This window comes from Acomys minous, assembly GCF_964271855.1.
Source record: "Acomys minous genome assembly, chromosome: 5".
Taxonomy (NCBI): Eukaryota; Metazoa; Chordata; class Mammalia; order Rodentia; family Muridae; genus Acomys; species Acomys minous.
The window spans coordinates 27467361-27489612 of NC_140494.1; positions in this window are offsets into that span (position 1 = coordinate 27467361).

The following is a 22252-nucleotide window of genomic DNA, read 5'->3' on the forward strand; positions in this document are numbered from 1 at the left end:
ATGAATCCTTTCTCCTGCTTCTTAGGAAATTAAATCCAGGTGACAAACACAAGAAAGAACTACTTAAACATTGCCTCAGCCCACACTAGCATTGTGAAACCCAATTAACTGGGGGTGGGGGGGTCCTTAACTAGATAAAGTTCCACCCTGAATATCCGTCAAGGGTCTTTTGAAAACAATGAGAAGAAATTGTAGGAGAAAATTCAGGTGTGACCTGGCAGCCAGCCTATTGACACACTACACACCATGCTCCTGAGTCAGAGCACTGAATCCTGAGGTAGTGCGAGTTGCCTGTAGCTGGCCTGTAGAGGAGTCTGCACTGTCCATGTCTCTGCACTTTAAAGTGTTTCTTCTGCATAGAGACCCTGGTGATATGAGCACTTACTGCCCAATCCGAGGTGATGTACTAGCCAGTCACAGTTGGTAGGCTTCCACTATACAAGTGGTTGCTCATGTGCAATAAATCAGGCACTGCTCTCTGAAACTGTCTCCAGAGTGCTTTATCTCCATGCCCTTTACTGACTCATGAGCGATGCTGTTTAGTCGGGGGATAGCTCAGTAAAGATATCAAGAAATAACATAAGTTAGAAGTACTCAGTTTATACTTCTAAACCATAAGACAGAGAGCCTTATCTTGCTCAGAGGTAGCTCATAAAATAACACCACTAGACCTTGGAGACTGGCCCCGAGGCTAGTTTATGCTCCATGCCCATATTCCTACTATGGGTTAGCATGGAGCTTTGGAAAGAGAGCAGGGCTGGAGTGACAACCCTTCCCCTGCCCCAAGAGCAGCCTTTGATTAGTGAGAGGTAGGCTCCCCAGAAACACGTTCAGTTGATCTTACCATTGGAAGACTAAATTGTCTTGGGACAAACTTCCATCTACTTTGAAGGCCTTTGTGGACTGTGAAACTGGAGTCTCCAGTGATGGCTTGAATCATACTGCAGAGCCCGAGAGACTGATGGCCCAGGGCTGATGCCACGGGCAGCTTATAATGAACTCGAAAAGGTCTTGAACAATCTAACCCCTTGAGGAGGGGAAAGAAGATGGAGGGAACAGCTAACCTGCTCCCTTATGGATTGTCTCCTGACTCTGGCAACTCCAGGAATATCACGGGGACAGGAAGTACAAGCATCCTTGACCTGAATGAACAGTCAGTCCTCAGTTAAGCTCCGACACCACAGTCCGGTCCTCCCTTGTGTGCCAGGGCTGCTCCTCTGACTGCTGAGTCTCACTTCATTTCTGCCTCCAGAGGGCCTCTGCAGGTCTAACATCCTGGCCCTGTAGCTGGCAGAAGACAGACAAAAGGACAAGACAAAATTGGGTCTCCTCACCTTACCCCCTCACCCCACAATCAAAGCACCCCTCATCTTCAGCCCTGTTTCCTCCACCCTGCCAAACTGTATGTTTTGTTTTCTGAGACAGGGTTTTTCTGTGTAGCCTTGACTCTCTAGGAAGTCGCTCTGTAAACCAGGCTCAGACTCATAGAGATCGACCTACCTCTGCCTCCCGAGTGCTGGGATTAAAGGTGTGAGCCACCTCAGCACAGCCTGGCTGTATATTTTTATAGTTCAAGGGAGGCTTCGAAGAGTCTGTCTTGCCATCCATGCATGGGTTGATCTTGGAGGCTCAAGGAAGAATCCCCACCTTGGCACTGGCTGGCTTTGTCAGAGCCTTGGCGTGGAGCCCAGGCACACGGTGAACACTTTGTCATCCTAGTGGGTCCTTGATCTTAGACTCTGTTGAGTCTTAGAGGTTAAACCCCTGCCTCTGCCCACAGCCTAAGGCTCCAACTTGGTTCCTCTCAACTCCAAGCACTGGGATCAGCGGGCTTATCTTGGAAAGACTCCTTAGAAAGATAAGCAAGTTTATCTTGGAAAGATTCCAGCAGAGAACTCCAGGCTCAGCCAGACACCCCGACACAGTATACACGAATAGTCATGGCTCCTGATCCCAGAATCATCTCTGTAGCAGTCACCCTGGGTGGCAGACTAGGCTGTCCAGATGGCTGGGATTGCATTTCAGGAACACGTCATGTTGGAGAAAGAACTCCGGCTTGCTGTTGAATTACTTACTGGTGCACCCCTGGAGCCATTGCCTTTAGAGATGAAACTTCCATGCTGGAGGCCACTTTGTGAAGGGATGCGTGATTATAATGTTGAATAAAGCCCAGAGACGGCCACTTTAATTATTAGGAAGATACCCCGCTTTCATACTATATTCAGCATTCCTTAAATCCAACTACAATCCCCAGCATCCAGAGCTCCCCCTCAAAGCCATTTCCACAAGGTAGCAAATGAACTGTCTTGGAACCTCATCAAAAAAACAGGAAAAGCCTTCTTGTGGTCAGCAGGGCCTCAGACCTGCTGTCAAGAGGGAAAAATGGGACATTGGGTGGAAGGCTCTGAGGGACAGGAGGCGGGAGAGTGATTTTAGCTACATTTCTTCTCTGAAATTACATTTGTTTCTTTTTGCTACACTTGATTCAGAACGTGGGGGCCTGTGTGCAAGCATGCACGAGCATGGGCACGCATGTCGCAGCAAGAGTTGAGGTCAGAGAACGTTTTACAGCAGCATCAGTTTTCTCCTTGTCATTGTGGGCCTTGGGGATCAGACTCGGGTCATCAGGCTTGACAGCGGGTGGCTTTTGCCTTCAAAGCCATGTGACTGACCCCCAAAGTTGACGAGATGCCAGGTTTGTTCATTTCACAGCCTGCATTTCCTCACATGTGTAACTTAACCGGGCAGGCTCTTGGTGTACACGGCGCTGCTGGGCGGTCACTCCAGTGTCAATGCTGACACCACACGCTATGATTTCCCTCTAAAGAAGCTTTGGATCCATTAAACTAGAAAAAGCCTGGTTTGCTGGCAATGAGCACCATGACGCTTCCCTCAGACTGTTCCAGCTGGAGTTGGGAGCAGTGCTTTGGGCGCTAAGCATTCACCAGGGAATTTCTTCCTGAATTGGGAGAGAATTTAGTTAAATGATTTCTAGTGATGTGAAGGAGCTACTGCAGGTTTCCTAAAATACACTTGGCTCTCTCTGGTCTTGAAGCCAGTGGATTTCCAGAATGTGTGCCTTAGGGACACTGAGCTTGTTACACACCAAATGAAATAATCACACCGGAAGTCAGTGTGCTGCGGTGATTTATGAATTCACTGGGAGAAGTCCTTGCTTTTTTTTATTTTAATTTTTTTATAGTTTTTAACTCTTTATTGGTTCTTTATAAGTTTCCCATCATGCACCACAGTTCCACTCATCTCCCTGCCCCCTCATATTCACCCCTTAGCCACACAACCTCCCCCCACAAATAAAACACAAGCATGGAAGCAAGCACACACACACAAACAAATAACAACAACAACAAAACATAGGAAACATTTCATTGTGGGAGCTTTAGTATGTCACACTGTGTCCCAGTATTTCTCTCTGTCCACACATCTTCAATGGCAAATTGAATTGCCATTGCAATGAGTCATTGGTCTGGTTTGAGACCTCTGGCTTCTGTCACACTATCAACACTGGATTCTCACTGGGACTCCTCCCGGGTATCCTCTTGTTGTCCTTTGTCATGGAGATCCTGCAGCTTTGGATCAGAGGGAAAAGCCCTTTCACATGTCCCCACCATTTGCAGATGATAAAATTTTGGGGGTGGGCTAATTAAGAGCCCGAAATCTGGGGCTGGGTAGTAGCTGAGCTGGCCAGCATGCTGGCTTTTCTTTCTTTCTTTCTTTCTTTCTTTCTTTCTTTCTTTCTTTCTTTCTTTCTTTCTTTCTTTTCTTCTCTCTCTCTCTCTCTCTCTCTCTCTCTTGACATTTTAATTGTTTTTATTATTTTTTAAATATATTTTATTAATTTATTCATATTACATCTAAATTGTTATCCCATCCCTTGTATCCTCCCATTCAACCCTCCCTCCCTCCCATTTTCCCCTTACTGCCTTCCCCTATGAATGTGATTTTCTTTATCCCCACCATCAAGGTGAGCTCTCCAGCACTGCTCGGGCTCGGCCACCCAGTGTCACAGCAGACAAGTGGCAGGATCTGCTCTCTCACACTCATACCTCTGGGCTGGCTCACTTACATCCTCACTGCCAGGACCAGCTCCATTGTGCTGCCTGGGTGAGACACAGGGCCTGTTCTGCCAAGTACTGCTGGTTGTGAGAGATGGTGCCAGCTTTCCACAGTGCTGTGTCCAGTGGGGGTGGGGCCAGGTATGCACAGCCTCTGAACATCTGCATGGTCTGGGACCTCACCGTGGCTCCAGATAATGGGACCAGCCTGTTACAGTATTTTGTATCTGTTTGGCCTACAAAGCAAATAACTGACACAGAGAGACTAAAATGTACTTTAAAGCTGCCAGCACTTCGCCGGGCAGAGTCTGAACTGATTCTAATCTACTCGTAAACCAAACAAACTACTCTAAACCTTATAACATACATATATTCCAAACACTTGCCACTACGACCCCTGGGCCAGTCCGCATCCAGTTCCCACCCTGTCCTCCTCCAACTGTCCAAAACTTTCTTTCCCTCTCCAACTGTCAAACTTTTCTCTTCTCCTCCAGGAAGTCCCGCCTTCCACTTCCTGTTCTTCTGCCCAGCTGATTGGCTAAACAGCACTTTAGTGATGGTTGATACATTCACTTAGCATTCCTCCACACCAGCCATTCACAACAAGCTACTTCTCACCACTCTTGAGTCTCCAGTACCATCTCTTTTCATAATGTTCAAGCTGTTCCACTTTCCTGTTTTTCCCATCTGACCACCACATACTCCCACACTGTGTCTGCTCCCACTGCAGGCTGGCCGGGAGGGTGGTGGGTCTCTGGGTGACACCCTCCACTTGTGCTGTGTAGTGTGGTGCAAGAGGGTGTCTGTGTCCTGCCTGTGCCATATGCTAGAGAGCAGATCTGTGGGTGGCATGGAGGTCTGCAGGTCTCTGCCTGTCTTCCTGCTCCTGGGCTGTACTCCTTGCCTTTCATCTGATTTGATTTTTATGAGTCCTAGCCATAAGACGGCTTTGGCCATCGTATGGGCATCAGAACTGACGTCTGCTCTGATCTAGACTGATATAAGAACAATAGCCCCAGCAAGCTGTCTCTCTGCCCATTGCCGGGGTGCTTTTTAATAACAGATGTGAAATCAGTGTGAGAGAACTCAAGGATAACTTCGTGTATGTGTGTGTGTACGAGTGTGTATATATATGTATATACGTGTGTGTGTTTATGAATTAATTTTGAATAGATAGCTACTAGAATGATACATTTATAAACGTGCTTGTTCTAGACAGATTTTATAGGACTGTGTAGGTTATAGAAGATAAATAGAGGCATAGCGGAAAAACAAGATGTAGGTAAATAAGATCTCTGATATGCTTCGTCTTATCTTTCCCTCTACACCTCCCAATTCCCCTTCTCACTGCGCCCTTTTTCCTTTCAAAGGTAAGGCTTCCTGGGATGACAAGATGGCTCACAGCTAAAAGTGATTGTTACCAAAGCTTGGGTTCAACCTATGGGACAAACATAGTGGAAAGAGAGAAAGAACCCTTATGAGTTGTCCTTTGATCTCCACTTGTACAGTATAGGCCTTATACCACATACATGCACATCTACACATTCCCACATCCCACACACAATAAAAATGAATAAATATAAGTAAAATGACTTTAAGGTATGGCTTCCTGTTTAAACATTTTCTCCTGGTTTTGTAATTTCACTAACAACTTCACGAGTTCATTGAGAGCCAGTGGCTCTACTGACTATTTAGAACACTCATCCTACAGACTATGTAATGTCTATAAGACTATACAGTCTAACCCACATTCTAAATGTATGTGTCAACAGTAACCAGTACAGCCCAAGCATCTTCTCCATGGCACAAGTGTCAAAGAAAATAGTGGGAGTTCAATGTTTAGGTCTGAGTTACCACCCTGGGTATCAACAGATCAGATCAAACTAGGATGGGGTCACTCTGCTAAATGCTGCACCTCCTGCCATTCCTATCCTGTCCTCTCCTCATCTACTTGGGGGGAGCAAACAGATGCCCACTGGAGCAGATTTTCCTGGAGACAGGCAACTGCCCCAGAGTTGGTGTACAAGAGCACCCCTTCTGCTTTACACCAGGGTGGTCTGAAGTAACCAACCTGACATCACCCACCTGCTTCCGGGGTCGCACCTGCTGGCTCCCGACCTGAGGAACACACTGCCCTCCTCCTGTCCAGTGGGAGCCAACACTGCTTCCGTTTTGAGGCATGGAGGCTGCCTCTATTGCATCAATCACAGCTAAAGTCCAACTGGATGTTTAACAAAATCCATCCTGATTTTGTCTTTTGACAAAAACAGCCAGAATTCCTGAGTTTGTTGGCTGAACAGGAAATGACCTGAGGCCTCTTCTCATTTGTGGTCATGTATTGATTGGTTGGGGATGTAAGCTCATCGTTTCCACTTTTTAAAAAAAGAAATTGCAAGAACAACATTCAAATCCAAGATGACAAGAAAGAAAGGATGAAAATGAACTCTGAGGCTCAGGAAGGACTCATCACATGCAGATGCTTACTCTATCCTGGGTTTGTCTCTTAATCAAGCAAAAACGCCCTGCCCACTAGGAGTCTGACCCCAGCTCTTGATTCCGGTAATGAGCAGTTCTCTGGACCCTGTGATTTCTTTTCTTTTCTTTTCTTTTCTTTTTCCTGAAAAACGTTGACCATTCACAAAGACTACAAGACTTGTTTACTTCCCTTGCCTGGGGAACCATTTGCCATCTTTTCAGAAATGGCATTTCTGCTCTTTTGTGCATCACACAGCTCTCCCATGTTGGCACCCTATGGTAGACCTAAAGTTGATGGGCAGGGCCTGCCTCCTTTATATCTCTCCTGTCTTCCCTATTGTCCTTGCTGACGTGACAGCACCAGTGCTTGGGCTCAGTTCCTAGAGGGCAGAGGTGATCTCTCTCTGGCCAGAGACCACCAACACCTCCTTTCTCAGTTGCAGTTGAGGCCATCAATGTCTCAGAGCACTTGAGAATAGCTAGCCTGGTACTGACTTAAAAAATTATGTCTCTGCATGTATGACTGTGTGTAGGTTTGTCCCCCAGTGTCCAGGTACCCATGGAGGCCAGAAGAAGGTGTTGGCCCTCTTGGAGTGGGATTTACAGGTGGTTGTGATCTGCCTGATGTGAGTGTTGGAAAGCAAACTCAGGTCCTCTGCAAAACCGGCATTTTCTCTGAAGCACCAAGTGTCTACCCAACCCCATAGTCTGTTCTTACTCACTTGATGTCAACAGTGACAGTTTGGATGCATAGATATATTCTATAATGCCAACCTAATTAATGGCCTTATTAATAGGATTACAAACTGATTAAGAAGTGTTAACATTCAGACTGAGGTGATGGGCTAGTGGGTAAAATAATTGTCAAGTATAAGGACTCAAGACAAGATCTCCAGAACCCATATCAGGCCAGGTATGGTGGAGTGCATCGTGATCTCAGTGCTCTTGTGGTAAGGTGGGAAATGGAGACAGTAGAATCTGCAGAAGCTGCTGGACCAGCTAGCCTGGCATACATATGCATCAGACCCTATATTGGTGAAAGGAGAAGGTGAAGATGCAGGAGATTGTCCTCTGACTTCCACAGTCATGGCATAATAAGAATGTGTCCACACTCACCAAGCCAAATACTCTCTCTCTCTCTCTCTCTCTCTCTCTCTCTCTCTCTCTCTCTCTCTCTCACACACACACACACACACACACACACACACACACAGAGAGAGAGAGAGAGAGAGAGAGAGAGAGAGAGAGAGAGAGAGAGAGAGAAGGACTACCCAAACAAGTTTGCTCATATATCCAGAAATGTTACCTCTCTGTTAGACTCTGGTGTCTTTCTAAGACCATCTGAAAGGCAGACAAAATCAATTAGTAACCCTTTCACCCTCTGGCAAAAAAAGCATTTCTACAAGAATGCCTTCCAGAAGCAATGGGTTGTTTGACTCTTGGCTGTTTGGCTGTGCAAAGGCTTAGACAGAACTCCCGGGCTTCCCTAGGGGACAGGAACTGGCTCCATTCTGTCTCTCCTCCACCTTTGTTGGCTTGCTCTACACCCCCAGGGTGAGGAGCACTGCCTGTCCCTATTTGGGGTCAGCTGTCAGAAGACAAATCTGTTTAATATTTAGCTTTGAAAAAATTGGCTGAATCAAAGATGAAAGGACTCAGTTGCAAGTGATGGGAAAACAAAACCAAGTCACAATTTCTTCAGTATTTCCACAGGAAAATAAAAATGATTTTTAAAATGTAGGTGAGAGGGAGAGAGAGGAGGGAAGAACAGGAGAGAAAGGAGAGTGAGGGAGGAAAGAGGAGGGAAGGAGAGGGGAGAGAAGAGGGAAGGAGGGGAGAGAGGAGAGGGATAGAGAGAGAGAGTGATAGGGGGAAGAGGAGGGAAGGAGATAGGAGAGAAGGAAGGAGAAGGGAGAGAAGAGGGAAGGAGGGGGAGAGAAGAGGGATGGAGGGGGAGAGAAGAGGGATGGAGGGGGAGAGAAGAGGGATGGAGGGGGAGAGAAGAGGGATGGAGGGGGAGAGAAGAGGGATGGAGGGGGAGAGAAGAGGGATGGAGGGGGAGAGAAGAGGGATGGAGGGGGAGAGAATAGGGATGGAGGGGGAGAGAATAGGGAAGGAGGGGGAGAGAAGAGGGATGGAGGGGGAGAGAAGAGGGATGGAGGGGGAGAGAAAAGGGATGGAGGGGGAGAGAAGAGGGATGGAGGGGGAGAGAAGAGGGATGGAGGGGGAGAGAAGAGGGATGGAGGGGGAGAGAAGAGGGATGGAGGGGGAGAGAAGAGGGATGGAGGGGGAGAGAAGAGGGATGGAGGGGGAGAGAAGAGGGATGGAGGGGGATAGAAGAGGGATGGAGGGGGAGAGAAGAGGGATGGAGGGGGAGAGAAGAGGGATGGAGGGGGAGAGAATAGGGATGGAGGGGGAGAGAATAGGGAAGGAGGGGGAGAGAAGAGGGATGGAGGGGGAGAGAAGAGGGATGGAGGGGGAGAGAATAGGGAAGGAGGGGGAGAGAAGAGGGATGGAGGGGGAGAGAAGAGGGATGGAGGGGGAGAGAATAGGGAAGGAGGGGGAGAGAAGAGGGATGGAGGGGGAGAGAAGATGGATGGAGGGGGAGAGAAGAGGGATGGAGGGGGAGAGAAGAGGGAAGGAGGAGAGAGAAGAGGGAAGGAGGGGAGAGAAGAGGGAAGGAAATGGTGATTGGCAGAAAGATTGCTTCTGGATTCTTGCACACTGCTCAGATGCACAGCTATATTCCATTCTCAGTGCCTGTTCTACATCAGTCTTATTGATCAGGATCTATCAGGTTGATAGAAATTGCCTGGGAATTTTGCCCCAAAATATAAGTGTTGAATCAGTGGATCCGGGGAAAACATGGAAGTTCTGCATTACTACCAAGGCTGCCAGAGTGCTGATGCTGTCCTTGGAGAACATTCTAGAGCACACTGAATTCCTGCAGGGGGAATGAACTCAAACAGACCTTAACGTGCATATGGCTGCCTGTTTCAAAGTGCTCCCTACACAAGAGTGAAGGAAAAAATAACACTGCACTCAGGGCATAATAAAGTGAGAAAGAAATGATTTTTCAATATAACACTTTTTTCTCTAACATTTTTGCTTTTATTTATTTATTTATTTATTTATTTATTTATATTTTTTATAACTTATTCAGATTACATCCCAATTGTTATCCCCTCACTTGTATCTTCTGTTCCTTCTCATTCCCACCCTCCCTCCTTCTTTCACCCTGTTCCCTTCCCCTAGACTTCTGACAGAAGGGGACCTCCTCCCCTACCATATGAGCACAGCCTATCAGGTCTCATCTAGATAGCCTGCTTCCCTTTAGCTTAGACACTCCACGGGGGAAAGAGAAACCATGAACAAGGACAGCATGGATTTTATTCATCCGAAATTCCCATGTTCTAGGGAGATGATGTCTACTGTGAAGCAAGTTGACATCGGTGGTGAGCTGTGAGGCAATTGTCCAAGTGCTTGCTGTCACCCCTGCATCGACCAGAGCAAAGCAGAATATCTTAGGTTGGGTGGGTCTTCAGGGTAGTTGGTAGTACACATCACAGGGAAAGATAAGCAGTGCCAGGTGGACTGGAGCAGTTTGGAGCTCTGTGTAGCTTTCAGAGCAGCCAAGTAAGCCAAATCTATATCTTGAAGTGGACACAAAGGAATCTGCTTGAAGTTCTAAAGCCACATGAGCCTGTTCCTTACTGAAAGGGATATTGACAATGCTGGCCCCTGAGATTTACTTCCTACCCTTTCCTTCTCAACTTAAATAACTCATAGACCTAGAGGGCTGTGAGGCGATCTTGATCAGCCCGGGAAACCTCTTAATCTTGATGTCCTATTGGTTTACCTTGCAGTGTGTTATGGTCCTTAGGCATACAATCCTTAGAAGATGTAAGGCTTTATAAGCTTCCTAGATTTCAATGTAATCTAAACTCATCATTCAATGTATCAATTAGAAGTTAAAACATGGGCTGGAAAGATGACTCAGCTCACAGGCTAGGCTCACAACCAAAAATAAAAATTAAAGTTAAATGAAAATTAAAATACTAAATGGCATACATGGGTGATACCCAGCCCAATGCAGACGCATCTTCTTTCACAGGGGCAGCATCCATCTTGCCTTCTTGTACTTCTGAGTGATTCTGACTCATTGCCCCATCACAGTGCCAGCTCCATGTGACTACGCCCTACAGCCACCTCGTCCGAAGTCCACCTGGTAGCAGCTCAGGGCAACACAGATGGCAGCTGCTAGACAGATGTCGTTGCCGTGACTTCCTGTGCAATCAAATCCCAGAGCTTCCAGCATCTCTGGCACACCAAGAGTACTTTGTTACAGATGGCAAAGAAAGACTTGCAAGAAACGTAGAGAATAGGATTGGACAACAAGCTACAAGGATGTGAGCGGTCCCCCAGAGGGGCCTGCTGGATGAGGGACTGAAGTGTCAGGTCTAACAAGCAGTGAGGAACTCAGAGCTGCATCCAGTCATGATATTAGCTGAAGATCTCCTCTGCCGGTCCCCGAGGTGAGTGTGTGACAGCAGCCAACAGTTCAAGTGCAGCCTCCTGCAAGACCCTTTGCACCAAAACCGCCAAGAGGGGCCTGCCCATCCTTAATTCCAGCCCCACAGAATGCATAGTTTAATTGTAGCTACTAAGTATTGGAACAAACATTCTGCAGCAGAGGATAATGACTACTCTGAGATGAGACGCTCACAGGGAGGACTTGTATGAGGGTGTTTGTCTTGGTCCCAGAGACCATAGGTGGGTGACAGCGATGCACATGGATGTGGGCATTGGAAAATTGCTGCGTCTCCTTGTCCTGCTCCCTGCCTCCTCCATGACATCCAGGAAGGGTCTGTCTTCTGTAAACTTCAGAAATCTCCTTTCTCACTCCCAACGCCTTCGCCAACATGTCTACAGCCTTGTGACTAACCATGTGTCAGAACGACAGAAAGAATACCCATGTTGTCCCCAACAGAGGCACTCACCCTAAAATGGTCATTTGGAGCTTTTTTTTTTTTTTATGGCTAGTGTGCAAGAGGGTTTAGCTGCAGGCATGTTAGGCCCTGTGCTTGCAATTTTCTGAAAGACAAGACTCTTGTCTCTTTAGTTGGTTTTCAATATCCTTGGGTCTTGTACCATATAGGGATGACTCACTCATTGTGAAGTAAACATCGTCACCTTTACAATGTGATTCCACGTGACATAAATTTCCAAACCCAATTCAATGCTTGATTAATAACAAACATTGCATGGTATGAGAGACTCCACAATAATAAAAGGCAATTTAGATACCACTATACCACATATTGTAATGGAATTTGACTTTTTGTATGACTCATGCCTGTCTTTGCATGATGGCAAAGAAAAGGATGGAAAGTAGGGAGCTAAAGTTAAAGACGTCTGTTGGGTTATGAGTGTCCAGATTAATTGCTGGGGGAACTCCAGTCTTGCCGCTGCACACTGTCTGTATTTAGCTAGAAGCTCACTCAGAAGACATGAATCATGGACTACCACGGCCTACAGACAGTGGGCTGATGGTTCAGCAGGTGCTAGTGTTGGAAAGTAGGATCAGGAATTGATGTCTGAGTGCATATTACAAGATAAAGGTGTGCGTATTGCTGAATGAGCTAAGTCAACGCTAGTTCACTCAGGAGTCAACTATACATGGGTTGAAAATGGGAAGAGAACAAAGTAGGCTTTACTTTCTAAAGCAGCTGTCTTATTCAGTGAGTGTTCTGAAGGCTCACTTTCTTTTACTATGCGTCAATATACCTACCGGCACTTCTTACCTAGACATAAAACATCTAGATAAAATCAACGTAAACACCTGGGGTGGAAACATAGCTCACACCTGAAGCTCCAATAATCTACATTGACCACGTACTAAAATAAAGAAGATTCCGAGTAGCAATCCATGGTATTCTGGGCATAAAAACATAGTGGGTCAGGTTTCAATTCATCCTTTATGAACAGTTTTGTGTGGCCATAGTAATGTCTCTTTTGCCAGGCAGCTAGCTGTGAGGCTTTGCCAGTATGGAGCAGTAGAGGAGACTTGAGGGGAACAGAAGGCCAGTCTGGCCTCCAGTTGCTGGGCAACAGCAGCCTCTGGATGTAGGGCAGCTCTTCCAGAACTAGCCTTGTGCATCTTTACGCCTGATACACCAACAAGAAACCTTCAGAAGATGAACGGTGGGGCCTGAGGCCTCTTTTCCAATTTCTCATAATGCCAGTGTGGGTCCCCTGCTCAGTGTCACACTTTAGCTCCATGGCCTTTTGTCTAAGCTTCTAAGCTTTGGTGACCTTATCCTCTTTTCTGTGACATTCCAGTTCCAGAGCTGCCAACTGCCACAGAGCACTCAACAACTTCACATTACATTTTCCTATAAACCTTTACAGATACTCAGTGATATTTATGTAAACTGCTAAGAGATTAGTGTATTATTGTTCTTGTTGATACACACACACACACACACACACACACACACACACACACACACACACCCGGAGGGGGGCAATGATTTTTATGCTCTAACATAATTTCTTCACATAGATATAAACAATGTCCATATTTATGATAAACTAAGTTCTCCTTTCTAAGACACTAGTAGAGCTCCTATTTCCCGATGACATAGGTGGGCTTTAGCCTCCCTCCAACCCACTCCCCCACCCCCCACGCCCGCTTTCTCTCTCTCCTCACATATGACTGTAGAGAAAAACCACTGGCTTTTCCTGTGAAAAATTTTGTCCTAATAAACACATGGGGATTAGAAGGCTTAACACAAAATGTTGGGGGAATTTTAGTCCTTTTAAATTTCCACCCGTTTAAGGAATTCTAGTCTCGATGTAGTATGCTTTTCTCTTTGATAAAACCTGTGCCACGAAATCATAATTTCGAAGATTTAAGAGGCTGAGTGTTCTTCCTCTGGCAGCCACTCACTGGTCTGCCACTTGTCAGAGGGAAGAAAACAATAGCTGAAGCGCATGAAGAAATGTGAATTGTGGGCATATTTGCTATCTTGGTTTCCTGCCTGTATATACATATTCATGCCCAGATCATCAAATAGTGCCTTCTAAATATTTGCAATATGTACATTTAATGAAAATATGCACATTTAATATCTCAGTTAAGCCTTTTTTAAAACTTCTTTTAAAAACAATTGTGAATCTAATGTGGGTTGTTTTCCTATCCTTTGTATAACTTAGTAAGATAATGTCAAACTGAACTCATTTGAAAAATTAGCTTATTATGTTTCTATCTTCAGTGGGCTATGGTAATAACACAACAACAATAAGTGTCTTTGTTATGCAATATTTTACATAAATATTTATAGTCCTAACAAAAAGAAAAGCAAAGAGACTGGGTATATTGTTCTTAAGTTTCCTGAAACAGAAAAGGCTAATGGGATGGCATATACCATCCTGCTGGCTAGGCCCGAGGTAGGCACTGCCTGTGTGCTACGGGCCATTCAGTCACACCATTCTTAGACTGCAGAGAAATGTCTCAGCAGCAGGATTATGGGTACTAGTACATCTTGAAGTTTATTCTTTCCCTGAAGACAGTCAGAAAAACTGGAGGGATATTTTCTAAACCTTGAAGTCAACAAAAAGCTGACCAAGAAAAGATTTAATCAAATCGAGAGTAATAATCTCACAGGTCTGAAAAGGGAAAGCTAGGTTTTAATAGGATGCAGTCTGGTCACTTAGGCGTCTACAGGTCATAGGCGTGATCAGGCACCAGGCAAAATGTTTCATCTTCAGTTGAGCTTCAGAAAGATAAGCACCAGGAGAAAAGATCATCAGACCCATGTGTGTGGCCACTCAGTCCCCAGTAATCTGGTGACACAGACGTTTCCAATATCCCAAAAGTCTTTCCTCAGAGTTTTTCAGGCACAAGGATCATGATAAAATTAAAAGATATTCCAGTAAAAAGAGAAAGCAGATACCACAAATGGAAACAAACAAACAAAAGCATCAACACATAGGGACTCCAGATGGCAGAATCATCAGATACAATGACAAAATGGCTATGCTTACTGTGTTCAATGGAGTAAAGCAAAAATAAGACTCAGCATTTTAGAAGGGAATTGAAAAACACAGAAAATGATAGAGAGGAAATGAACCAAGAGAAAGTTCTAGAGCTGAGAAGCATGAAGCCAGGAGAGAGTAATGTTATCAGAGCAGGATAGACACAGCAGAGGAAATATTGGTCAAGAGGGAAGGTGAGGAACATAGAATCAAAAGGCTGCAGGATGCAGATGTGAGAGAGTGAAAAAGGAAATAATCCCAGAGAGGTGCAGGAAGAGAGCCAAAAAAAAAAAAAAAAAAAAAAAAAGGACATAGGAACACAGGGATGTGTAGTAAACCGATGCATAAAATAACGCTCTTATTCTTCTCTTGATGCATTTGGCATGATAATTCCCACTACCCTCAAGAAGAGATGGAAGGAGGAAGAAGAGGAGAAAGAAAATTATAGCAAATTCAGCCTTGAGTTGTCTTCTATGGAAACAATAGCTGGCGTGCCTTCTTCATCTGTCAGTGACTCTGTACTGGAATTTAAAATTAGGTTCCAGAAAAAAAAATTCTAGAGCATACAGAGAAAGTCAACAAATAGGGGTGGGACTCTGTCCTGCTTCCAAGGGATGATCAAGAGGTAGAAGTGCATACTCAGCATATTCCGGATGCAGCTTTAGCACTTCGTAGACTTCCACTCGGAATTCTCATGTGGTAGGTACTGTTGTTAGTTTGTCCTATGAAGAAAACAGGGCAAAGAAAGGGTTATAAGCAGTGACTGACTGAGAGTGCGTGAGGACTAGAGTTGACACACTTTGTATTAAGAGCAAGATGCTTTTGAGATTCTTCTAAGCTTCACCCCTCACGTTCCTCCCATAAAATATCTGTGGCATTGCTGAAACCTCTAGCTGGCTTAATCCTCTTCACTAGAAAAGGGCTTGCCATGGATTAGGATTCAGATTGGCTTTTACGTCAGGACAGTGGGGGAGATCGCCGGTATTGGATAGCAGAGCACAGCATTATGGATCTGGAGTGCTTCCTGTGGGAACTTACACTTTATGAGAGTAGACAGGTGAGGGTCCAGAATCACAAAATGATAAGAAAGTATCACCCACCAAGGAGAATGTACAGGGCTCTGAAGGTGATGCCAGTGATTCTGGGGAGCTGAGAACTGGTGCTCTCCTCACAGAGCAGGAAGACAGCATTGTCTTTGCCTGGGCAGAGCAGACCCATGGGAGAAGAGATGGAGACACGAAAGCTGCAGTACAGAGGCAAACACTTTGCAGTGTTTCTTAAATATTTTCTGTCCTCTTCCTCTCCCTCCATCTCTCTCATAAAGAACAACAGAAGGGAAGGAACACAAACTTGATCCACGTGTCCCGGATGCAGGATCCCACAGAGCCTCAAGCTTTGCTTCCACTGGCCAGGGCTATCAGCATCACTTCAAAGGAGGAGATGGACCTCACAGCCAGATTACCCTGTGTGTGCCACCAGAAACAGGAGCAAAAGGAGATGATGAGAAAGTGAGCTTGCATTTTCCCAGCCCCTTCAACTATAGCTGAGAGTTACAGACCATTCTCTCTCAGTGTAGTCTCTTTAATGGAGCAACAGGGGTGGGCGGGGTTATTAAACTGTGATTGGATCTGAAGTATGTGCTATTCCCATTGTGGAGTTGTCAGGCAGTACTTGAACAAAGGGGAAGGTATCAAGCATCGGGAGTTTTTGTGAAGCATGAAGAAGAGCCAAAAATATCCACACCAACTGCCCCTCCCAACCGGATTGTGCCACTTCTTATGCCAGTGAGCCATTTCTGCTTACTTGATGATGAACCTCGATGTGCATGGTCCTCATCTCCAGAACAGTCCTGTTTGCTGCCAGGAGAGATGTTTCTGGGATAGAGTTCCAGATGCTTCAGACATCACCAGCCAAAGAAGCAAACGCAAACCTCAGTGTAGGGTCTCTAAGGTCAGTAGGAGTATACATGGTATGTATCTGGATTTGTGTGTGTGTGTGTGTGTGTGTGTGTGTGTGTGTGTGTGTGTGTGTGTGTGTGAATCTCTCTAAAAGTCTTAACTGTACCTTTCAGTACAGTAAGTGGCCAAGAATTCTGTGGACAAGGATGAAAACAAGTTGGATGAATGAGTAAGATGGGGACAGGATGTTTCAGTCCAAGCATCAGGGCCAAGATAAGAGAATACGGCTTGCTCTACTTAAGTGAGATAACCCTGTCTAAGTCCCATGACAAGAGCTTTTCCAGGACTAAGATACAGAAATGGGACTCGGCTTCCATGGGATACATTGCAACAAATTCATTGTAAATTGAACTTATCAGAAGCAGAAACCATGGTGAGATGACTATCAACTGCTCAGAGACAAATGTGACATTGTTCCTGTTGGTGGAAGCATGCCTGCTTGTGTTAACATGACTACACACACACACACACACACACACACACACACGCACACGCACACGCACACGCACACACACATGCACACACACACACACACACACACACACACACACACACACACACCACACTCCCACACACCATGTAGTACAAGGATGAAACCAGAGCAGGTTTCCCAAGGAGCAGGGAGGGTAGGGTCATCTACAAGCAAAAGGAAGGACGTCACTCCTGTTCACACTTGAGAGAGGAGATGAGGGTGCAGCAAGTAGGGGGAATGCCAAGGGGAAGGGGTGGGTTTGGATTTGGGGGAGTCCCTAACCATTGGACTTTAAAAGTTCGCCATACTATGGAAGCAGGTTCACTAGTGAGATGGCAGGTGGCAAGGAGACAGGGAATTGAGGGTTGGCAGAGAGGCAACTGGACAAATGCGAAGAGCTGCCAGACTTAGTGGACGTTGTTCTTGTTGGTGAATGAATGCCTGCTTGTGCTAACATGCGCGCGCGTGTTCAAACAGACTTGCACCCTGCTGCACAAACATTTTCGTTTCCAAACACAGAGCTCTCCACTTAAGACAGCCTCGTAGAGACTCGATACTCTCTGCCTGGTGTACTGAAAATGTGCCTTTCACTTAGGAAAGAACTACCAGGGCTAACTCTCATGTGACTTCCTTGAGCAGGGCAGTGAATGGCAGGAGGTGGGAGAGGCAATTTGCTCCTGAGCAGGCAGCACCTAGCCTTGGCCCAGACTTTGGTGATCTGGTGCTATTTCTGGCGTGTGAAGGGGGCCCTGCAGGCAGGGACCCTCTGCAGCTTTGGTTTTGATCTGTCAGTAATGAGATGCCAGCAGCCTCAAGTTCAAAGCCTCAACAACTATAGATAATATGCTGAACGGCCCTCAGGACTTCAAGTGATCTCTCAGACTAAAGTATGGAGGGTTACACAGACAACAGAATAGATGCTGGGAGACTTATCGCTTGTCTGATAGCTGCCCTTTGATTTCTTTTAAATGGCCTCGTTTCAGGTTTCCAAGAGGGCAGTCTGAGAGGTCTATAGCCTTAACACTGAGGATTAGTATGTCAGAGACTACTGCTGCCCAGTACCATGAGCAGTACTACACCTGTAAACTCTGTCTCTCTTTGTTTCTTTTTAAAAATCCTGCATGTAAAAACACTCCCACTCTCTGGCTTTGGTGACGAATGTGGCGCTGGGTAACAATATCCAGCCTGTGTGGGAGACAGTGTTTTCCTGCCCAGTCCAAATGCTCAGAGATGCCCCCGCCCCGGATTCTTTTGAGGTTTAATCTCTTTTCTGAAACAGAGTGCAGTCGAAGCAGGGAGGGGGCTGAAAGGCCAAGGGCTCTGAGAAACAGGTTATAAAATACCGTGAGCATTCATTCCTAGCACCCTTCAAGTTGAAAGTATGTAATTTTCAAGGCATGTGGTGCCAGGGAACAGAGTGTTTTATGTGGGACCACCTCACTCTGGAAGCAAAACAGCAGAGCAAGGTCATTCCTCATGACCTGTCTTTTGTTAACCCCAGATGGGGGGAAGGGAGACATGACAGTTTCCCAAGCAACCACCGGAGGCCCCACCAGTTAGAGGCAACCATTGATTTATCTGCTAAAGATGAGTGTAAATAGTTCACACTGTTTTTCCTATATATAGGATTTTTATGATTCTCAGCTAGAGAGCCAAGAAAATTCTGCAAGTGGCTACGGGGACAGGAACGCAGTGAGAGAATGCTTGACTGGCCTGTGCAAGGCTCTAGGTCTCTTCCCTGCACACACACCACCCTCACAGCCTCAAAAACAAGAAAAAAGAGAAATTTTGCAATATATTATGTCGGTTGAACAGGCCCTAAATTTGAAAACCAAAACCTGAAGCTCTTTTGAGCAAAGATTAGCTACTAAGTAGAGTCCCTCACCATGGGCCAGTAAGATGCTCAGCAGGCAAAGGTGCTTGCTGTCAGTCAGTTCTGGCTGCCTGAGTTTGATCCCTGGGACCCGCAGGGTTCTCTCCCTGGGAAAGAATTAACTCCTGAAGGCCTCTGACTTTCACATGTGCACACATACGCACACACACACACATGCACACACACACACACACACACACACACACACATACACACACACACACACACACACACCCATACACTCATACGCTAAACAAGCAAAATTTAGAATGAAAACCTTACACCATGAAATTATTTCACACACAAACTTATCAAAGTATGAAGTTACTTTCAGGCTGTGTTTATAATGCCTATATGAAAATAAATGAATTTCTTCTTTAAAATTAGGTCCCATACCTAACATAGCTCATTCTTTATATACAAATTTCCTCAATCTGAAAGAAAAAAAAAAGTCCTAAATCAGAAACACTTCTGGCCTAAACATTTTGAATGAGCAATGCTGCATCTGTGGTCCCCTCTGAGGAGAGTGTGTGCTAGTCTAGCAAGGCAAGAGGTGTTCTCTCCAGCCCCCCAGCTGGGGTCCCAGATTTTCATGTCCCTCAGGTGTGCTCTCCATATGCTAACCACTTTAGCCATGATAGCTTGTGACTGCAACGCTCCCCAGCAAACTGTAGGTATGCAGGGGCCCGAGACAAATGTTCTGTTACCAGTAGAATCTGATGTCATCGAAGGTCTGGTGACTTAGTCAGTCTGATATTGCTGCTATGAGAGATGGCTATCAACATCGTTTGGGTGCTCCCAGGCCCTTGCCGCTGGGACCAGGCCACCCCGCCTTATTCTTACAGACAGAAACTGAGCAGAAGAGACAAGGCAAGACATAGGTCACTTTTGGGCACTAAGATGGCCCAAAAGCAAACTGGGCTCCTCCATCTTTTTCCTACTTGTAGATAACTTAGTGGCAAAGAAAATGGGATCCTAGAACAGGAGCTCCACAGCATGAGTCCCCACCTGGAACAGAAACCAACAGTCACCCTGAGCTGCAGGGATCCTGGATTAAGCATCCGCCATGCTCAAAGGGCATTCATGGAGGACTGTTTATTGCAGAAAGTGGCTTATCCTGACTGTCTCGGCTTCCTTTCTGTGGCTGTGGTAACTCTGACAAAAGTGACGTAATTGGGAAAGGGTGTATTTGGTTCACAATTTCAGGTTGCATGCCACCACGGTGAGGAAGCTGCAGGGACGGAGCTCGAGGCAACGGGTTCCATTGCATTCCCAGGGGAGAGCGGAGAGCATGGATGCATGCGTGCTCGCTCTCAGCTTGCTTCCTCTGCTTAGACAGTACAGGTTTCACTCCCAGTGAAGATGGGTCAGCCCAATGTGACCAGAGAGACATCCCCCACATGCATGCCCAGAGACTCATCTCTCAAGTGAGTCTGGGTTCTGTTGTGTTGGTAAGCGGCATCCACTGCCGTGCCAGCCAATGCAAGTGGGAGCGGCAGAGCTGTCCCTTGCGATTGCTGGCCTTTCTCTAAACCTGGGTCTGGCTGCACAGTTCATATTTAAGTTGTCATGCTGGTTAAAAATGCAAATGCAGAGACTGTAGGGAGTGGGAGAAGCCCTGCATGAATGATGAGCTGAGTGAATGAATGTTGTTGACATGGGCACAGCCATGTCAGGAACCCAGTAGCCTCAGACCCCTAGGATGGCAAAGTCTTCCCGAGGCTGAGGCTCCAAGGGATGGCAAAACCTTCCTCAGGGCACTGAATGCAATTGGCAGCATTTGCAGAAAACGTATACCATAGCTTGCTTTTTCTGGATATTTATAGCCTACAGAGACTGGCCCTATCCAGAGTACCTAAACTGGCCTTCTTAATCCAAGTATATACCATAAACCCTGCCTGCTCTGTTTTTCTGTATATAATAACCTGCCTCATTGTCCAGCTGTATGCAATAACCCTTCCCCCTGTTCAATTCTGAATATACAAAACACCCTAAGCTTCCAAGGTGCTGTAGCTTCTCCACCTGGGAGCCCAGTCAGCCTAATCCAGCATTTCTTTCTGTGTGTTTCTGTGTGTTTCTGTGTGTATATGTGTCTGTGTCTATGTCTGTCTGCCTTTTCTTTGTTCCCTCACCATGCTAATCAGTTTCCCTGAAGCTGTGATGGGTGTCACCTTCTCCAGGTGGCTTCCCTACAGGGGCCTCTCTGTCTCTCTCTGTCTCTGTCTCTGTTTCTCTGTTTCTCTCTGTCTCTGTCTCTGTCTCTGTCTCTGTCTCTGTCTCTGTCTCTGTCTCTCTCTCTCTCTCTCTCTCTCTCTCTCTCTCTCTCTCTCTCTCTCTGCCTTCCTCTCTCCCCCCTCCCTCTCTCTCTTCTTTCTTTTTTAGGGTGGAAACCAGCCTTGCTTATCTGCTGCACCCTGTACCCTATGAATTTTTTTTCTTGCATGTACTGCACAGTGTTAAATGGATGTTTCTCATCTCTAATCCGTGGCAGTTGAGCAACCCATAGTTGCTCATTTAACCTTCATTTGTCCAAATGAAACTTAAAGGAATCCCCCCTTTTCTTTGAATTTTCCGCTTAGCACTCAGAGAGGAAGAAATAATCAGCTCCCTTTGTAAGGCCACTGTAGTGGGATGTTGGATGTGCTTACAGAATCATGCCAAAGGCTTGGGTCCTAGGGTAGCATGAGGGAAGGCACATGGAACATTTAGGGAGTGACATCATTGTGGGAAGTCTGAAGGTCTTCAGAAATGTGCACTGGAGGAGTATGTAGGGACCTAGCAGGAACCTGTTATCTTGCTTGCAATTGTTGTCGACCCTGTCCCTGTGTTGTGTGCCTCCCCTCCCATAAAGTGAGCTTGTTTGCTTTTGGCATGCACTCTTCACTGTGGCCACTGACTGAGAACCAACCAAAGGGGACCAATAACCGAGCCAAAACAAACCTTTTATCTTGATAAATCAGTCACCTCAGGTATTTCGCTATAGCAATGGGAAACTGACTAAAACAAAGACAAGACATTAAAAAAGGACAGAAGGAAAAGACCTTGTGTCCGTTTCTGTGCTCTCCCCAGCATCACTGAAATGCCTGAGCCTTCACAGGCAGCTGCGTGAAACAGAGCTGGCAGTGTTTCTGTGAGGATTCATGAAGTTGTCTGGCTCCAGTTTTCATGCTTAGCTCAATCCTGCTGCCGACTGTGAGGTTTGCTGGCTGTGACGAGGAATGTGCAGGTGTCTGAGCAGGATCTTAGTCTCCTAAGTTCACACATACCCAGAAGGATTTTCATCCACATTGAGAGGACTCCGGCTCAATCCAGCTTGTGAATGAGGAAGGAAGGGGATTTGGGTAGGACTTGAGGACTTGAG